The sequence below is a fragment of the Aotus nancymaae genome, unplaced genomic scaffold, assembly GCF_030222135.1.
Source record: "Aotus nancymaae isolate 86718 unplaced genomic scaffold, 86718_ANA_hifiasm-v0.15.2.pri h1tg000029l, whole genome shotgun sequence".
Lineage (NCBI taxonomy): Eukaryota > Metazoa > Chordata > Mammalia > Primates > Aotidae > Aotus > Aotus nancymaae.
The window spans coordinates 34,752,214-34,772,462 of record NW_026988442.1 but is presented as its reverse complement, the minus strand read 5'-3'; positions in this window follow the sequence as shown (position 1 = coordinate 34,772,462).

The window sequence follows — 20,249 nt, the reverse complement described above, 5'->3', positions numbered from 1 at the left end:
CCAGCGACTGTGACAATCAAAAGAAATGTCCCTTCATTTCCAGAATGTTCTCTTGCGGTTATAACATGCCTGTTGAGACCAACTGAATTATGTCAGGAAAGCAAGACAGCAATTGTGATTCCCTCTTCTGCCTTATTTGCTGATGTCTTTTTGTTATTATTTCTCAAGTTCCTGGAAATTTTTGGGACAGGAAGCCACGTGGTAATCTCATCATTGCACTACAACAGTTAGTTGATGACATGGTGTTCCTGTTCCCCAGTCCTTTAAAATGGAAATGAATGAAAATAAATCCTGCATGTTTATAAGTAGTTTTGGTTTATATAACTATAGAACTAGAAAGACAAAATTACTGTGATATGGCGGGAGCAATCAATCACACAGAATACAAAGATGAATAAAAAGCAGGACTTTTTTTTTAATCTTTAAATATGAAGAAGACAGTGCAACAGCAATGAAATTATGTAGAAAAAGGCAAAAGCCTCAAATCATTGATGAATTCAGTCAGTTTTGCATGTCTCTGAAGCAGTGAGAAATAGGTAAGTAAATGTGGTTTTGCTGACAATTTCAATTTGAAAAAGGGATTAAGTTAAATCACTTTTTTTTTTTTTTTTTTTTTTTTTTTTTTTTGAGACAGAGTTTCGCTCTTGTTACCCAGGCTGGAGTGCAATGGTGGGATCTTGGCTCACCACAACCTCCGCTTCCTGGGTTCAGGCAATTCTCCTGCCTCAGCCTCCCAAGCAGCTGGGATTACAGGCACGCGCCACCATGCCCAGCTAATTTTTTGTATTTTTAGTAGAGACGGGGTTTCACCCTGTTGACCAGGATGGTCTCGATCTCTTGACCTTGTGATCCACCCGCCTCACCCTCCCAAAGTGCTGGGATTACAGGCGTGAGCCACCGCGCCCGGCCAATCACTTCTATCTTTGGGTGGCTTTGCTTGTACTGCTAAGGGTTGTACATAATCGAATCACAGAGTCCATTCATTAAACTCCAGTTGACCAAAGAATTAAAGCCATTTGGGGAGGGGATAAATTAAAATTAATGGAATGACTCAGTTAGGTTTAACAAATGCTTAGTGAAGATCCAGCACACATTAGACACTGGAAAGGTGCTACTGAACTAGGTTTTATTGAGCATTTTTACGAAGCTGCACAGATCATCTCCTACAGTTTTCTCAGTAACTCTCTATGTAGGTATTTAATCCCCATTTTAAAGAGAGGGGTACTGAGTCTCAGAAAAGCTCAAAGATTTGAATGCCCATCTATTTTAGTGGGACAAAGGAAGTATATCATCCATGGACTCGGTCCTCCTATACTAGAAAATGTGCATTCTGTGTTTTCTTCTTTAAGGAATGAAAATGCATGGGTGGTAGATACTTCTCTAATTTTAAAGCTGAAACAATAAAGGCTCAGAAAGTGAAGTGACTTGGTTAAGGTCTCACCACCAATGAATGATGAAACAAAGATGTAAACTTGAAACAATTTCAAAGGACTTGGTCTTTGCATTATGATCACCTAGACTTTGGGGAATCATCTCATTTTTAATAGCTTGAGGATATACCTGGTCTCAATAATTATATCTGATTTTTTTCCTACAGATAAAATATAGTCATGTGTGGCTTAATGACATGAATAGGTTCTGAGAGATGCATCATTAGGTGATTTCATCATTGTTTGAACATCATAGTGTGTACTTAACACAAACCTAGATGGTACAGCCTACTACACACCTGGGCTATGGGGTATGGTCCATTGCTGTAAGGCTACAACCCTCTACGGCAAGTTACTATACTGAATACTGTAGAAGGGTATACCACAGTGGCAAATATTTATGTATGTAAATGTATCTAAATACAGAAAAAGTATACAGCAAAAATATGATATAAAAGATGAAAATGGTGTGCCTTTAGAGGGCCTTTGCAGGACTGAAAGTTGCCCTGGGTGAGTCAGTGAGTGGTGAATGAATGTGAAGGCCTAGGATGTGACTGTACACTACCATAGACTTTATGAACACTGTACCCTTAGGCTACACTCAATTTATCTGTTTGTTTACTTATTTATTTATTTTTGAGATGGAGTCTTGCTCTGTCACCCAGGCTGGAGTGCAGTGGCATGATCTCGGCTCACTGTAACCTCCACCTCTGGGTTCAAGTGATTCTTGTGTTTCAGCCTCCCTAGTAGGTGCGATTACAGGCATCTGCAACAGTGCCCAGCTAATTTCTTTTTAATGGAGATGTGGTTTCGCCATGTTGGCCAAGCTGGTCTTGAACTTCTGACCTCAAGTGATCTGCCCACCTTGGCCTCCCAAAGTGCTAGGATTACAGGCGTGAGCCACCATGCTCGGCCCTAAATTTATTTTTAAAGAAGTAATTGTGTTAAAACATTGTAACAGGTAAAACATCTTTAGGTAATAAAAATTGTTCCACTTCATTATAATCTTATGGGACCACTGTCATATATGCAGTCCATCGTTGATTCAAACATCAGTTTGTGGTGCACGGTGGTAATATACAACAGTGTCCTATCCGTGCCATTTTACTTATAATAATAATAGATTGTGGGTGTCTTTCTAGGTCAATACATAGAGATCAACACTACTCCTTTCCATTGCTGCTGAGTGGTCTATTGTATGGATTAATCATAACTTTTTTTTGGAATCACCTTATTGACTTAGGTTGTATCCAAATGTTTACTACAACAAACATTATCAGTTGGGTTTTTAATATACTTTTTTAACAGTAAACTCATTTTATCAGTGAGACTATCAAGTTCAGGAATAGCATGAGCCAAATGAAGCACGTAGTGCAAGTCTTCTCCTCGTGTGATCCTAGAGTGTGAGCCTCTTTGAATTCTGCGCCCTGGCTGTTTCACTCACCTCTTCCTGCTCCAGTAAATAAACAGTTGTTCAGATTTTCAAACTGTCTGGTAAACTGACATACATATTGACGTGACTATGCAGGACAATAATGACTGATAAGCACTCTTTTTTTTCTTTGAGATGGAATCTTACTCTTGTCACCCAGGCTGGAGTGCAAAGGCACGATCTCAGCTCACTGCGACATCTGCCTCCTGGGTTTAAGTGATTCTCCTGCCTCAGCTTTCCGAGTAGCTGGGACTGCAGGCGCTTGCCACAATGCCCAGCTAATTTTTGTGTTTTTAGTAGAGATGGGGTTTCACCATGTTGGCCAGGCTGGTCTCAAACTCTTGACCTCGTGATCCACCCGTCTCGGCCTCCCAAAGTGTTGGTATTACAGACGTGAGCCACCGTGCCTGGCCTAGACTTTTATTTTTGCCCACCCTGAATCTCTTTCATTATTCTGCCATTCTGATTCTGTATCAAATTCTTGGATGAAAGTAGTTTCCCCTATATTCTCAAACAATGCTTTATGGTCTTCTAGCATTTCGCGTCAGGCGAGCAATTAGTGTTAGTCCTCCACTGCAAAAGGTTTTTGAGCATTCTTCAGTCCTCAGTATTAAAAACAATTAAATTGCCATCACAGATGAACAGATTTATAAATATTTCAGCCCAGAATTCTGTGAGCTCATTCAATTTAAAAATTCAAGTCTTCCTTCAGTTCTGATATTTGTTTATTGTTTTTTTTTTTTAATTGCCTTTTCTCCATCTGCATTTTCTCCACTAAAATCTCTTTCTGTGGCAGACTAATAGAGCGGGCCAGAATCATTTTTCTTTCTTCTGCCCACATTAGGAGCTGAATGTGGCAAATCCCTCCCTGTAGTTGATGAACAGTAATCACCAAAGAAAGTCTGTTGACTGCTGCCTCGGAGCTCCCTGAGAGCATCGGCCATGATACCCACAAACCTCAATGCATAACCCCAAAACAGATCCAACATCGTCCCCTTGCTCCTGAGCTCACTGCCCAAGCTTTTTCTTTTTTTTTTTCTCCTCTGATACAGTATCCTGTTTACTTAAATTTTGGAGGATCCTTCCTCTGTCACACTAAATATCTTGTTTATCTCAAACAGGGAGTACTGAGCATAAATGCTGTGTAGGAATACGTTGTCACTTAAAGAGGATAAGCTCCTGTCTTCTGACCTGAAGGGAAATATCCTTGCCCTAGTCTTCTTTCCATATGGTGCAAAGTGTCCTGCTTCCTTAATAACCGACCCATAACCCACCACCTGACATTGAAAAACTTCCTTTCTAGATGTAATGTGGTATTCTGGATTGGATCCTAAAATAGGGCATTCGTGAGAAAACTGTTGAAATATGAATAAAGTCTAGAGTTTAGTTAATGCATCAATGTTGGTTTCACGAGTTTTGACAAACGTACCATGGTTATGAAATGTGTTAACAATAGAAGACTCTGGATACAGGGTGTGCAGGGCTCACTATACTATCTTTGCGACACTTCTGAAAACCTAAAATTAGTCAAAAGTGAGAAGTTTATTTAGAAAATAGTCACCCACAAAAATGTTATTAAATGTCCAAATCCCTGAATAATTTCCCTGCCCAATGTTCAACATACACACACACACCCCAACACACACACACTTCTGCTAAGTATCTGTATCATATGAACATAAGAGGTTATTTTTCTTTTTCTTTTTATTTTAGATCCAGGGTCTCCCTATTTTGCCCAGACTGAACACAAACTCCTGGGCTCAAACAATCCTCCTGCCTCCACCTCCAGAGTCACTGAGACTACAGGTGTGAGCCACTGTGCCTGGCTGAGATTGTTTTTCATGATTATATTTTCTCCAGGCCTCGTCAACCAAGATAAGATTTTCTATTATATTATTTGGTAGTAAAGTCATTTTATTTTTCCTTTTGTTATTGTTCTAAAATTTATACCCATGGGTTTTTAATTTATGGAGGTGACTAAATGGTGATACAGAGAGAGGAATGCTATTGAAAGAAGATGTGTATTTAATTTCCTGAGAGAAGGAGACACACACACCACATCACACAGAAGCAGGAGAGAGGAGAAGGCCTAGGCCACAGCCTTTATTGAGATTACTGCCAGAAAGGAAGGGCAGGGCAGCATGGACAATTTAGGATGAGCCAGTTTGAATAATGTCGTGGGCTCTGGGTTCCAGGAGAGGTCTCTAGTTGTCTGGTTCCTGACCCTGGGTGACGTTGGGTAGGGAAACACTGGCTCATGTGGGAGAGTTAGCAAAGGAAGGGGCTGGGGCTGTAGATTGGGGGTTGGCTGATTTGTATGCAGAGGGGTACTTACAGGCAAGTTGTTACCGCCTTTGAGAATTAGCTAAAATTAAAAAGAAAAAAAGAAACACAAGAAAAGAATGAGCTAACCCTGAGGGGGCCAGTCTCCCCCTGGGACTGTGAGGTCCCCAAATGCCAGAGCACCAACAAGACAGAAAATAAGAAAACGTAATTAATATAATTGGCCCTGTGATGATAGGTTGCCGAATACAAAACCTAAGAAAACACAATTAGAAGTTATTCTCTTTGAAAGAAAATTGGGCTACTTTTGGGGAGCTACTTTTCAGTGAGTGCTTTCATTTTTAAAACAGCCCTAGCTGCTGCTTTCAGGAGTTAAGATTTGCAGTCTGGACCATGTTAGAGCTGGGGCTGATTCCTTGCTGATTCACTGATCCAAGACCTTAGGTGAACCATTGAGCTCAATTCTTCAATCTATAAGAAATAATCATCTTTATTTCCTATAGGAATTCTTCATCTTAGGGAATAATAATCTTTATCTTCATCTATAGGAATAATAATAATCTTCATCACTGTGTTGTAATAATCTTGGAAAATAATTATTTTGAGGGGTCTTGTAGAGTGTATGGCACATGATAGCTGCTCAGTACATTTTAGCTATTAAAATAATGATGATGATGAAGCATTTAGTTGGAACTCGGATAAACCAAAGCTCCTGAGGATCTGGAATCTATTCCCTTACTTCCGTGTTTGAATCCCTGTTTGTTTGGAAGAGTGTAGGCACAACAGGGATTTGCCATACTCCTAAATTTTCCATAACTCTGAATCCTGAAATCCACAGGGAAGGAAATCTGTTTTTCCTTATAGTCTTTTTTTTTTTATTGCATTTTAGGTTTTGGGGTACATGTGAAGAACATGCAAGATTGCTGCATAGGTACACACATGGCAGTGTGATTTGCTGCCTTCCTCCCCTTCATCTATATCTGAGATTTCTCCCCATGTTATCTATCCCCAACTCCCCACCCACTACTGTCCCTCCCTTATTTTCCCCTCAGCAGACCCCAGTGTGTGATGCTCCCCTCCCTGTGTCCATGTGTTCTCATTGTTCAGCACCCGCCTATGAGTGAGAACATGCAGTGTTTGATTTTCTGTTCTTGTGTCAGTTTGCTGAGAATGATGGTTTCCAGGTTCATCCATGTCCCTACAAAGGACACAAACTCATCATTTTTGATGGCTACATAATATTCCATGGTGTATATGTGCCACATTTTCCCTGTCCAGTCTATCATTGATGGGCATTTGGGTTGGTTCCAGGTCTTTGCTATTGTAAATTGTGCTGCAATGAACATTCGTGTGCATGTGTCCTTATAGTAGAACGATTTATAATCCCTTGGATATATACCCAGTAATGGGATTGCTGGGTTAAATGGAATTTCTATTTCTAGGTCCTTGAGGAATTGCCACATTGTTTTCCACAATGGTTGAACTAATTTACACTCCCACCAACAGTGTAAAAGTGTTCCTATTTCTCCACATCCTTTCCAGCATCTGTTGTCTCCAGATTTTTTAATGATCACAATTCTAACTGGCGTGAGACGGTATCTCAATGTAGTTTTGATTTGCATTTCTCTAATGACCAGTGATGATGAGCATTTTTTCATCCTTATAGTCTTTTATACGCCAGATTAAAAATACAATTTTTTGTTAAAAGATATTTTATCCAAATAATAAAAAAAATCTATGCACTTATCTATGATTTAACTATTCTTGCTCTTTTTTGTCCAATCACTCAGTTTTCACATTCATTCTACAATGGTGAATACATAACATCAAAGACTTTGCTCACACCAGACAATTCAGGACACCGAAATGAATTGATACAGCTTAACCTCAAACTAGGGATGGTATTTATTGTCTTGAGTAATATGGCTTGACTAAATTCTCCATTTTGAAACTGGTCAAAATAAGAGCAATATCCCCCTAAGCTCTCACTAAAAGAGCTTTCTCAAAATTCCTGTTGTACTTAATTTCAGAACCCTTTAATGACCCTTGGCATTTTTGCCACAGGTCATCATTGTTAGAGGATTCTGTTACTTTACTTCCTAAGTGAAAAAAGTCCTTCACAGCCTAGTTCCTGCCTTATTTCTTATAAAGGCTCATCCCTGGTATAGACTGTACAGCCTGGAGTTCAGCGCTAGAGATGATGATAATTCAGAGTCTGGCTGGTTGGCATTGAATCTATAAAAATAATACTGGTTAATGGCTTTTGGGGAAAGAAGCCTCTAGACTTTTAGTTATCCACGTCTCTCATAAGTGTAAAAGACTGCCATTTTTCCAATTAAATGTGACAACTTGTATCTTTCAGCGAAGAAGGACAAAGTTCTCTGTCTAATGTTGATTTAAACTACAGCATCTTGCAAAGAGTAGGTACCCAAGAGACTGCTGGCATCGACAACCACCTGGTTGTTGTGTTAGCAGGAGTCACAGCAAAGAACCTCAAGCACAGGTTCACTTCCAAACAGTGAATTTTTGAGTTTGCTGGTTTACAGAGGCCATGGAGAATGATGGAAGACCATAAACCTTGGAGCCAGATTACCTGAGCTCTGCCAGTTCACAGGATAACCTCGGTTAATTACCCAGTTCTTTGTGTGTCTGTTTCCTCACGTGTAAACATAGATAATAGTAGTACCTTCTTTATGCAGTGGCTGTGAGGATTAAATAAGCTTATTACATGGGGAGTGTTTAGAACAGCGTTTATTTAGCTTTTATTTTTAGAAAAGCTACAATTATCATAAAAGAGATTAACAGAAGGAAATCATAGACCTTAAAGCATAAGCATAAATGTCAGTTTTATCTGTAAGTAACAGAGAGGGAGGAGAGAAATGTAGTATGAAGGCATTTATTTGACACACATATTCACGTACACATACTCAAAACTAAAACATACATGAACATTTTTAACCAGAGGTATGAGATTTTTTGAAAAGAGTAATAAGATGCAGATCAAAAGATCTAAGCTTGAGATTCTTCATCTGAGAAATAAGATGGCTATTGTATATAAATAATCATAATGTTTCTTGAATTCTGTCATGTGTGAGGTAAGATACTATAAGCTTGACACATCACCTTCTCACAATAGCACTGTAAGAACTGCTACCATTTTATATTTACAGCTTATATGTTTATAGATTTAATTGAGACTCCCACCACCCTCCTTAGTCATGGAGCTTTGACGTTCAAGTTCATCTGTCCTAAATTGCAGTCACTATCTCTCTGAGATTTGACTTCAAGTCACAGGTCTTGTTGAATTCTCTTACCCTGGCCACATCCAGCCAAACCTTGTAATGAGACATTTTACCCAAAACAACTTTGAAACAAATATGTAAGTAGTTAATGCAAAAAGGTGCTTGGGGCCATAACATCAGTTTAAATGCCTTCAACTTATACTTGTAGATGGTTAAGCTGCATCAATTCAGAGATCTGTTTTGAATTTATTCTTTAGTACATAAGCAGAAAAAATGAGGCCAATAGGTAACATTGCAAAATGCTGCCTAATTTTGTAAATTGAAAGCATCATAATGAAAACTATTTAGGAGACATTTGAAAAGATTTGTAGAAAGCATCTAAGGTGTGTTCAGATAATTATTTGATTGTGATGCTAATGTGCAAGATTAAGCCTTGGATAAGGTGCCGGTATTTCAAACCTTTTGGAAAGAGTTTTCATCATCTAGTCAACATTAATTTGTGGGTATTCAGAGTAAGGTAGAAATAGGGAAATCACAAGAATGTATGTTGTGGGAAAAAAAAGACAATGAAATTAATGCTAAATTTAAGTGAGAAATGCAGTAACCTTTATTATAAGATAAAAGCTTACAATTATCATTCATTCTGTTAAGCAAAAATGAACATGAAAGAGAACTATCATCTTTATTTTATTATGTTCCAAGGATGAATTGAAGTAATGCTTATCTAAAATTGTGTTCACGTGGGTGACATCAATTTTTTTAGCTTACACTTCCTATGAAAATCATAAATGTACAGTGTAATTCTGGGCACTCTAAGCTGTCACCATCATGCTTTCTCCCATTCTCCCTGTAGCCTGGACCTCAATGCAACCCCCCTGTGCTAGACCTTAGGTAGGAGTTTCTTCTTACATTTGATAGCTGTGGTTGGCTGATTGGGTTTCTATTCAAATCGAAGAAGTTAGCATATAAAATAGATTTTAGAAATTTCAAACCACCTACTGAAACTGAAGTCCTTGAAAAGTTGTGGATGGAAAGTTTGCAGTTGTTTAGGTATTTGAAGATAAACTATTTATTATTTCATTTTAATTTTATTTAAAAGTTTTTTAAAATCAGCATATAAAATTGTATTTATCCTGGTCAACGTGATGTTTTGCAGTTTAAATGCATTATGTAATGACTAAATCTAGCTAATTAACATACACAATAGTTAACATAATTATCGTTGTTATGAGAATACAATTTACCACCAAGGTAGTGTTATCTTAACATTTTTCAAGAATACAGCATATTATTAACTATAGCCACCATGTTGTACAATAGATCTCTTGAACTTATTTCTCCTATCTAATTAAAATTTTGTATTCCTTTACCAACATCTCCCCAACCGCCCCCTTTCAACTGCCCCAGCCCCTGGTAACCACCTTTCTGCTCTACTTCTAGGTTATCAAATGTTTAAAATTGCACGTATGAGTGAGATGATGCGGTGTTGGAGAATACAGAATTTTAACTGGCTCCTATGTACTTCTTTATTTGAAAGTGTGAAGGGAAAATGTGAATGCAGCTAGGACGCTAGGGAGTTTAACCTGGTACAAAGTACTGAGGGTAATAAATGTGAAAGAAATTGAAAGTGTATTTGCATTCGTAAGTGCTCTCTTCAATGTATTGAGCTGTTATTATCATTATTATTATGACTTATGAGAAGCCCACATTTTCAATCTGGAACTTAGGTGCTTTTAACAGTAGTTTCCTTTATTTCCTCCCAAATCTAATAGTGTATACATGTATATCTCTTCCCTCTGCCTGGGATGTTCATTATAATATATACATACATTGTAATGAGGCAGCATTTACAAAATTCTCATGGAATGATATTATATTTATAGAACATCACAAGATTTCAGTTAGAATAAAAGTATTTACTCACATACACACACATGCAGTTTTGACTTTCCTCTCTTGAATATCTTGAGTTTGTTCAGTAGACATTTAATGAATGCATATTCTATGTACTGGAAATACACAGATGGATATGCTTCTGCACATCCTCTGGAACAATTAGTATTAAGTAGATCTATTACATAAGCAGCACAGACTCAACTAAGAAAATCTGCACAACTGAAAAATCATGAGGGAATGAATCTTCCATAATCCCACTCCTTGGAGATAGGTACTGGTAAGGTGTTGTTGGGGCTCCCATGACCTGGGCTCATCTGTCTCTTCTTTGCGTGTTTTATATGAAATGGGATTGTATTATGCATATTGTTTTATAGCCTGTCTCCTTTTTAGTATTCTTAACATTTCTGCAATGAATATTCTCCTGCAGCATGATTTTGAATAACCACATGCTAACTCATCACATGACTATATCATATTTCATTTAACCTAACATGATTGAACATGCGGGATATTCACTGTGTCTTTTCTCTGGTAAGTAGCACTGCAACAATTGCCCTTGTGAATACGTATTTGAGCACATCTTAATTTCTTTAGAATACATTTTTAGCAGTGTCATTTCTACATGAAAAGAAATAAACATTTTGAGGATTTTGATGCAAACCAGCAAATGGCCCCTGAGAAAATTTGTACTGATAAATAATTCCATACCTATTATGGCCCAGAGTTTATAATTTATTTTTCATCTTTTCTAAAATACTTGCTGAAAAATGCTGTTTGTTCCTGTATTAACATTCTTTGCCCTAATTGCTAGTGAGGTTGAATATTTTTCATATGCATCTTGACCATATTTATTTTGCAGATCGCTCATTTATTCCCTTCTTTACCTGCCTTGCTTATATATTTGCTGTAGGAGACCAAACACCCTCTTTCAGAGGTCCCTAGATGCCATTCACTTCAATCTGACTCTGTTGCTATCAACTGCCTTCCAAGGAGGACAAGCTCTGTGGGGATGGGGCAGGTGCAGTGATTAGACTTCTGCCATCAGTAGTGGGGGATTCACTTTTGAAGTTCTTTTGAACAAAAACAAATGTATAATAAAAGGGCATCTTTTGACATACAGTAATCTGGTGTTTTGAAAGACTTGTGTCCCCATGACACTGAGCTGTGCACTTGGCTAAGCAGGGTTTCAGAGTCAGCAATTTCTCTGGTCCAGCTCAGGGAATTTATCAAAGAAATGGCCATTGTCATGGATCAAGAAGAGGAAAAATGACACTGCCTCGCCATTGCTGTCGTCTCTTGTAGGTACCTAGAATTCTACAGGTGGCAGTGCCTGCTTAAATGTTTTCTGGTGGTTATGAATTAGTGGCTCCTTTTCTACACAGCAACTAGAGGGACTTTTCCAGAACTGTTAGGTGGCTCTTCTTTACTCTTAGGTTAAAATCCACAATTGCTAACCTTAGTGACTGGCTTCCAGCCTGTCTCTCTGGTCTCACCTCTTGCCATTTGCTGCGTAGATACATTAAAGTTGCTGCAGTTTCTCAGAAGGATCAAGACCTTTTGCATTTCAGGGCTTCACAGGTTCCCTTCCGTCTGCCTGGGATGTTCTTCCTGCTTTATCTTTCTTTGGCGAGTTGAGACCTACAACCCCTAAGGAGCACACCCGACTCCCATAATGGATCAGGCCCCTTTTAAATATGTTCTCATGTTATCTTGTCCTCCTAAGGGGCATTTATGAGTCCTAAACAAATAGTAAATTTGTTGTTTTAAGTCCAGCTCTTCCACCAGAATGTAAATCTTGTGAGATGGGAGACCCCCTGCCTTATACCTTGCTGTGTCTTCAGCACCTGGAACTGTTCCTGGCAAAAAGGAGACACCCAATAGATATTTCTAGAATGAAAAGAGGGAAGAAAGGGAGAAAGAAAGGGATGATGAGCAAAATGGGAAGGAGAAAATAAAAAAGAGAAAAGAGGAAAGAATAGAAAGATAGAATCAACCTGGATCCATTTTTTAATTTGTAAGTTGAGGGATGTGTTGTTTAATGGATAATTCCTGAGTTATTTTCAATATAACTTTTGAGAAGTAGAAATCATAAATAATGTCTATCCAGGTCAGTAAAACTGGCTTTCGTAAATGAGAAGAATTGCATATAAGAGATCAAATAGAAGCACAAATTTGTGGCTTAGTGCTTGACTATACACTTGCAGACATGGCACAAGTTACTTCCTGGAGGGAAAACCAAGTACCTAGTGTTGAAGCAGCACCTAGTGACAAAACCCCAGAAGTCATGGGCTTCTCTAAGGCACAAGGGACATGAATTGGGGGAGGGGAGGGTGGCATTGGCCTGGGAAGACAAGACGAAAAATAGTAGATAAATATTTGCACTTACATTGAAAACAAGGATTGGCAAATCATTAAGGAAATTAAATGTCTGTACTCTGAGGACTGCTGGAGAGGGTGTGGAGAAATAAAGTCATAATGTAAGCAGATGAAGAAATGTTGGTACAGATAAAGACCTGTTGATTAAAAACGAGAATTCTAAAGTATATTTTGGCTAAAAAATAAATCAACTTACAAAAAGGAAATTATTTTTCCTATGTAACTTATTGAATAACCTCTTTAATCACTCCTCTTGGCTTTCTTAACAAAAAAGGTACATTTGCCAGGAGAAAAAGGAATTTGCCCCTCAGAGGAGAGTTTGGAGCTAATGCTAGGCTTTTTGTCAAGTATGCTAAATACATTGACGTGGAAGAAAATCTGATCACAGTATCATTAGATTAGAAATACCCACGAGAGTATAGTGCGTAACAGTGGAAGTTGATGCAGAGTTGTAGATTTGGCTGGTGTGCAGTAAATATTAAATATTAACAAAAAAAATGCTGTTGTTTTCAACTTTGGGGAGGAGATGGACTCTGCCTAGGGATTTTTGTATTGAATCCCCTAACTGAAATAAGTGCTTAAAAAAAAAAATGGTTTCTCAATGAAACGATGGAAATTTGAATTCTGTCTATTAGCTATATGCTGGATTTAAGAAATGCAAAGGTAGTACTTCGGTAGAGGAGGTTAAGATTAGCAGGAAAAAAATCAAATGGGGTATTTAAATACCGTATTATAAATGAGTCATATATTCAGTCTTGTAAGAAGGCTTGGAAGATCTAAAGGAACCAGCAGAACTGTGAATGAAAAGGAATTTAAAGTTGGAGAGTTGCTTTAGAGACTTCAGCGATTAAAAGGTACGCACAATTCATAGTCATAATAACATGAGGCAAATAGCTTATACCCAGTGTGCGGGCTCTTAGATAAATTCATTCAATATTTCCCGTTTCTTTAAGAGGATGTAAGAAAGTCATTTGCTATGTATTGAACAGGAGACAACCATGTTCCGAAATGAGCCTCTTAGCACTGCAATTCTACAAAGGGAGGGCTGTCTGTCGACATAGTGCTTTAACTTCGTCTTCTCACCTGCATCTAAATTCCAGCTTTCTCCAGGGAAATCTTTCAGGTTTCATCCAGGGTCTATAAACATCTTTAGGGAGCCATAATTCTTCCCGGCATGACTCCCATCTATGAGACAGAAATAATAGCTAACATAGTGGGAGTTAGCTAGTTATAGTTTTAAACTATAATGTGTGATTGTTCATTCATTCGCTAATTTTTTTGTAAGGTGAGAGCTTTTTCTTTGAATATGTGTCTGCTTACTGGAGTTCTGCACCTTTCTTGTGTAAACTATACCCATGACACGTGTTGGTAATTTCCAGTTTCTTTTTTAAGAGGAAATTTAAAAACATATTGTGAAGCAATGTATATGGATGATTTTTAGATATGTTCATGACTGTCCTATTTTTATATGATTTTTCCATTTAAACCTAGTTCAATTACCTTATAAAATAAGGATTCTTTCGTCTATCTTTCCAAATATTTTAACTTAAGTCTTATAGAAAAAACATTTTGCACTAATATTCAATAATTTATGTAAAGTTTAACAAAATTACATACTTTCAATAATAGGGACAAATGAAATAACCATAATTGATCTTGGTTTGCATGGAAGTTACCCAGCGGAAGCACAGGCATGCAGAAAAATGAGAGATCCAGGGATGAGTAGGCACAAGTCATTACGTTTTACTGAAGGAATGGAGATTGTCATGTCAGTTAAGTAGGGGTTGATTAAAAGAGCTTCTAATATAATAAGACTGAACATTGTTCCATACTTATTATATACCAGGCACCATGTGATATTTTTGTATGCATTATGTATTTTAATTATTATTATATTCCTTGAGCAAAATGGAACTTGATGAAACAAGTAATTTCCCAAAAGCCAAGTAGCTAGTGGGAAGTAGAGTTAGAATTTGAATTGACACAGTCTGACTCAGCATTTAATCACACATTCTTATTCCCACACTGTTATCTACTTAGCCACGCATACCTCATAGGGCTGCATAAAGGATTAAAGGTGGTAATTTGTGTGAAAATGTCTGTTGGACCCAAGGCTTGATCATGGTTGGTGTTTAATCCTACCTGTTGCACATCTGTGTATTAAGCTTAATAATTCTTACCCCAAAACAGTTGATTGATTCTAGAGCAGAGAATAGATTTGAAGTCCTGTGCCAGGAAGTGTCAAAAAAAAAAATTACAATAGATGCATGATGTATAATAACAGCTACCACTGATTGAGTGCTCACCATGTGCCAGACCCTTGCCCAAGCTCTTAGCCTACATTATCCCATTCTATCCAGTGCTTGCGAAAACCCTATGAGGTTGTTGCTGTTATTATCCCATTTTATAGTTGAGCAAATTAAGCAAAGAAGAGTTAAATTGTTTGTTCTAGGTCACTGAGCTGACAGGTGATAGAGCTCTGAAGAGCTTTAAATCCAGACTTATTTAGTTCTAAAATCCAGTTCTTAGAAATCTTTCTCTGAGGAGGTGGAGTAATAGTAGGCTGAACAAATTGACAAAATTTCTCCAGATTTAGAATAAAAAAATTGGTTCATTTCTTAGATGTTACCTTTTTGTTGCCATTTTCTTCCTATCTTTTCCCAGAGATCATTAAACCTGTAGACATTGAAATTATCTAAAAGCCATCTGTGTTACTTATCAAAAGCCTGTTGAGAGTAAACCAACAAATTTTTAATAGGAGGCCTGCATGTTTTGTAGTTCTATCCTTTATGTTAAAAATTTTGGAATGAGTAATCATTTAAATGTAATACCAAACATGATAGCCATGTTGAGATGAAAATACATTTGGGTAGAATACTGAATTCTTTCTTCACAAGTTACCAACAGTTTTCCCATGTTGGAAGGAGAGGAAGATGTGAAAAAAGAGATGCTCTCTGGAAGATGCATGACCCATATCCGTATAGAGAAATTCTGACCCCAGAGTATAAGGCTGAGCAGCCTAGATTCTTTTGGCTTCACTGGCCAAAGGCCTCCTTTAAAAACAGTTTGGCCAGTCAGTTTTGCTCTTTTCCATGGGCTAGGTCTAAAATATAACCAAGGTTGTCAATGGTTTATAACTAGGCTCTCCAAAGCCTTCATAGCTCCATGCACCTCTGAACCACACCACCGCCAAAGACGCCTTGCAAGATAAAAACAGACAGAACAAGCAGATTGACTCAAGTTCCTCCACCCTCTAGTTGATCCGAGTAGCTCTGTTTTTATTTGGTTTAGTTATTTAAACTTGAGATTCAATTTTATTTGATTAAAGGTTTCTGAGTTGTTTTCTTTTTTCTCTTTATAATATTGCCTACTCTAGGTCTTGCTTCTCTAAAGATAGAGAACAAGAAAAGATGAATCAAAGGAAGAAAGTGACAAGGAGGAGGTACATTCGTCTTCCTAGGCTTTTTGTTTTCCTCTTGCAAAAGCACCAGCCCCTGATCAGGGGACTCCTTGGGTCCTTCTAATCTCATTGACTTTGTACTTACCTCTCTCTTCACAGTAGAGTATAAACTCTAGAAGGCGGAGCCACTGTATAACTTTAGCACATTTATTTATTTACTTACTTATTTGACAGAGTCTCCTCCACTCAGGCTAGAGTGCAGTGGTGCAATCTTGGCTCACTGCAACCTCTGCCTCCCAGGTTCAAGGGATTCTCCTGCCTCAGGCTCCTGAGTAGCTGGGGCTTCAGATGTGCACCACTATGCCTGGCTAATTTTCATATTTTTAGTAGAGACAGGGTTTCGCCACATTGGCCAGGCTGGTTTCAAACTTCTGACCTCAGGTGATCAGCCTGCCTGGGGCTTCCAAAGTTCTGAAATTATAGGTGTGAGCTACCATGCCTGGCCCTATCTTTAGCACTGTAGCCCCAGTTCCAAGAAGAGCATCCGGGGTTTGGTAAGCAGTCATATTCTTTTGCCTGAATGGAAAAAAAAAGTGTTGTATACATTCATGAATGAAGGTCCATTGTGAAGGAGCAGAATTGACAAGGGGGTGATAATTAGGGCAAAGAATGGCTGGATTTCAATTGGATAAATGTGAAATGAATGCTGCAGGAGGCGGTGGGCTTTCCACACTTGGATCCGGTCATGATTTTCAAATGCAGTTTCAAGATCATGTCGGCTTAAAAAAGTGAACATTTATCTTTCCTTTTCAACAGCTCACTGCTTAGATCCAAGTTAAATGGGACTATTTATTTCCCTGTATGGCATGGCTCCAGATATGGAGTTGAAGGGGCAGAGTTCATATCCCCTCATGGTAATTTTCCAGCTATGAGATTTTGGGAAAATCACTTAAGCCTATCTGTGTAATGAGGTTCATAACACATTGGCCTCCTATTGTGGAATCAGAAGGTTGTCTTCTTTTTGAAAAGAGAAACATGAAATCTCTATTTCTATCTTCTCCTGTCTCCACCCCCATATCTTTTTTGACTCAGCCTTGATGAAAGGAATCATAAGTTAGGCAAGGGATTTTGCAAAGAGGAAGCAATCCTGAAGACCTACAAATTCTTTTTTATTCAGGTGCAGTGATGCGTAGCATCTTTCTCTATAAACAAGACTGGGAAAGATACAGAGTATTTAAAACTTGTGAATGAAATATGAGGCAAAGATTTCAGGTAAAATGAAATTTGGTTACGCTTAATTCTCTTTCATAAGTTAGATCATCTTCTCGTGTTTTCTCATATTTCACGTAAAGAAGATAAACCTTTTCAGAGTCACCAAACTCTTAGATTGTGCAGACTTGCTTAATCTGAATTTAGGACTCCAGCCTTTATCCCTAAGACTTGTGTTAACTCCAGAATTACAAAATGTGTCTTAGAGAATATGTATCATAAAACTCTGTCATAGGAAAATGTTCATAAAATTGATCTTATTAGTCGTATTTATGATAAATAGACTCACAGCTTCCTCCTCCTGTCACCCTATTTCCTTGAAACCTATAGTGAGGGAGAAGGAAATTCAGCTTGTATTTAAAAAATGACTCTAACACGTCACAATTGATCCAATTATTGCCAGAGCCTCTTAGCATGTGTGACCTTGTAGGCTTGTAAAAATCACATAGGATATTGGTGCCCCCAAACTTTTAAACCTATAAAATAAAAAATATATGTAAGGTTGAATAACGTTATATTAATAGGTGGGCTGAGCTTAGAGAAAAGGCAGGAAAAGGACAAATGCTAACATTTATCAACCAGAGTCTTTGGAAGAAATCAAGACACTTTACCAACATCATCCCATTGACTCTTTATGACAGTCCTCGCAGATTCAGCCCTTTAGAAGCCTTTAGTATTAGAAGGATTATGACCTAACTTCCTACTTCATGTGAAGTTCAGAATAATCAATAAAACAAGCATGAATGGATGTTCAACAAATTTGTTTCCCCCCATAATTATTACTTAGACTTTTGAACATAGCAAAGTATTTCTTTCTTTTTTTTTTTTTTTATCACAAGGTGTATTTTTATTTATTTATTTTATTTTATTTTTTTTTATTGCATTTTAGGTTTTGGGGTACATGTGAAAAACATGCAAAGTTGTTGCATAGGTGCATTCATGGCAGTGTGATTTGCTGCCTCCCTCCCCCTCACCCATATCTGGCATTTCTCCCCATGCTATCCCTCCCCAACTTCCCCCCCGCTATCCCCCCCACTCCCCCGCAACAGACCCCCGTATATAGTGCTCCCCTCCCTGTGTCCATGTGTTCTCCTTGTTCAACACCCTCCTATGAGTGAGAACATGTGGTGTTTGGTTTTGTGTTCTTGTGTCAGTTTGCTGAGAATGATGGTTTCCAGGTTCATCCATGTCCCTACAAAGGACGCGAACTCCTCATTTTTAATGGCTGCATAATATTCCATGGTGTATATGTGCCACATTTTTCCTGTCCAGTCTATCATCGATGGGCATTTGGGTTGGTTCCAGGTCTTTGCTATTGTAAACTGTGCTGCAATGAACATTCGTGTGCATGTGTCCTTATAGTAGAACGATTTATAATCCTTTGGATATATGCCCAGTAATGGGATTGCTGGGTCAAATGGAATTTCTATTTCTAGGTCCTTGAGGAATCGCCACACTGTTTTCCACAGTGGTTGAACTAATTTACACTCCCACCAACAGTGTAAAAGTGTTCCTATTTCTCCACATCCTCTCCAGCATCTATTTTCTCCAGATTTTTTAATGATCACAATTCTAACTGGCGTGAGATGGTATCTCAATGTAGTTTTGATTTGCATTTCTCTAATGACCAGTGATGATGAGCATTTTTTCATATGTTTGTTGGCCTCTTGTATGTCTTCTTTTGTAAAGTATCTGTTCATATCCTTCGCCCATTTTTGAATGGGCTTGTGTGTTTTTTTCTTGTAAATCTTTTTTAGCTCGTTGTAAATTCTGGATATCAGCCCTTTGTCAGATGGGTAGGCTGCAAAAATTTTTTCCCATTCTGTTGGTTGCCGATTCACTCTATTGACTGTTTCTTTTGCCGTGCAGAAGCTGTGGAGTTTGATTAGGTCCCATTTGTCTATTTTGGCTTTTGTTGCCAATGCTTTTGGTGTTTTGGTCATAAAGTCCTTGCCTACGCCTATGTCCTGAATGGTTTTGCCTAGGTTTCCTTCTAGTGTTTTTATGGTGTTAGGCCTTATGTTTAAGTCTTTAATCCATCTGGAGTCAATTTTAGTGTAAGGTGTCAGGAAGGGGTCGAATTTCTGCTTTCTGCATATGGTTAGCCAGTTTTCCCAACACCACTTATTGAACAGGGAATCCTTTCCCCATTGCTTGTTTTTATCAGGTTTGTCAAAGATCGGGTGGTTGTAGATATGTTGTGTCGCCTCCGACGCCTCTGTTCTGTTCCATTGGTCTATATCTCTGTTTTGGTACCAGTACCATGCTGTTTTGATTACCGTAGCCTTGTAGTAGAGTTTGAAGTCCGGTAGTGTGATGCCTCCTGCTTTGTTCTTTTTGCTTAGAATTGACTTGGCTATGCGGGCTCTCTTTTGGTTCCATATGAAGTTTAAGGTGGTTTTTTCCAGTTCTGTGAAGAAGGTCATTGGTAGCTTGATGGGGATAGCGTTGAATCTGTAAATTACTTTGGGCAGTATGGCCATTTTCACGATATTAATTCTTCCTAACCATGAACATGGAATGTTTCTCCATCTGTTTGTGTCCTCTCTTATTTCGTTGAGCAGTGGTTTGTAGTTCTCCTTGAAGAGGTCCTTTACGTTCCTTGTTAGTTGTATTCCTAGGTATTTTATTCTCTTTGTAGCAATTGTGAATGGCAGTTCGTTCTTGATTTGGCTCTCTTTATGTCTATTATTGGTGTATAGGAATGCTTGCGATTTTTGCACATTGATTTTGTATCCTGAGACTTTGCTGAAGTTGCTTATCAGTTTCAGGAGATTTTGGGCTGAGATGATAGGGTCTTCTAGATATACAATCATGTCATCTGCAAATAGAGACAATTTGACTTCCTCCTTTCCTAATTGAATACCCTTTATTTCTTTTTCTTGTCTGATTGCTCTGGCTAGAACTTCCAGTACTATATT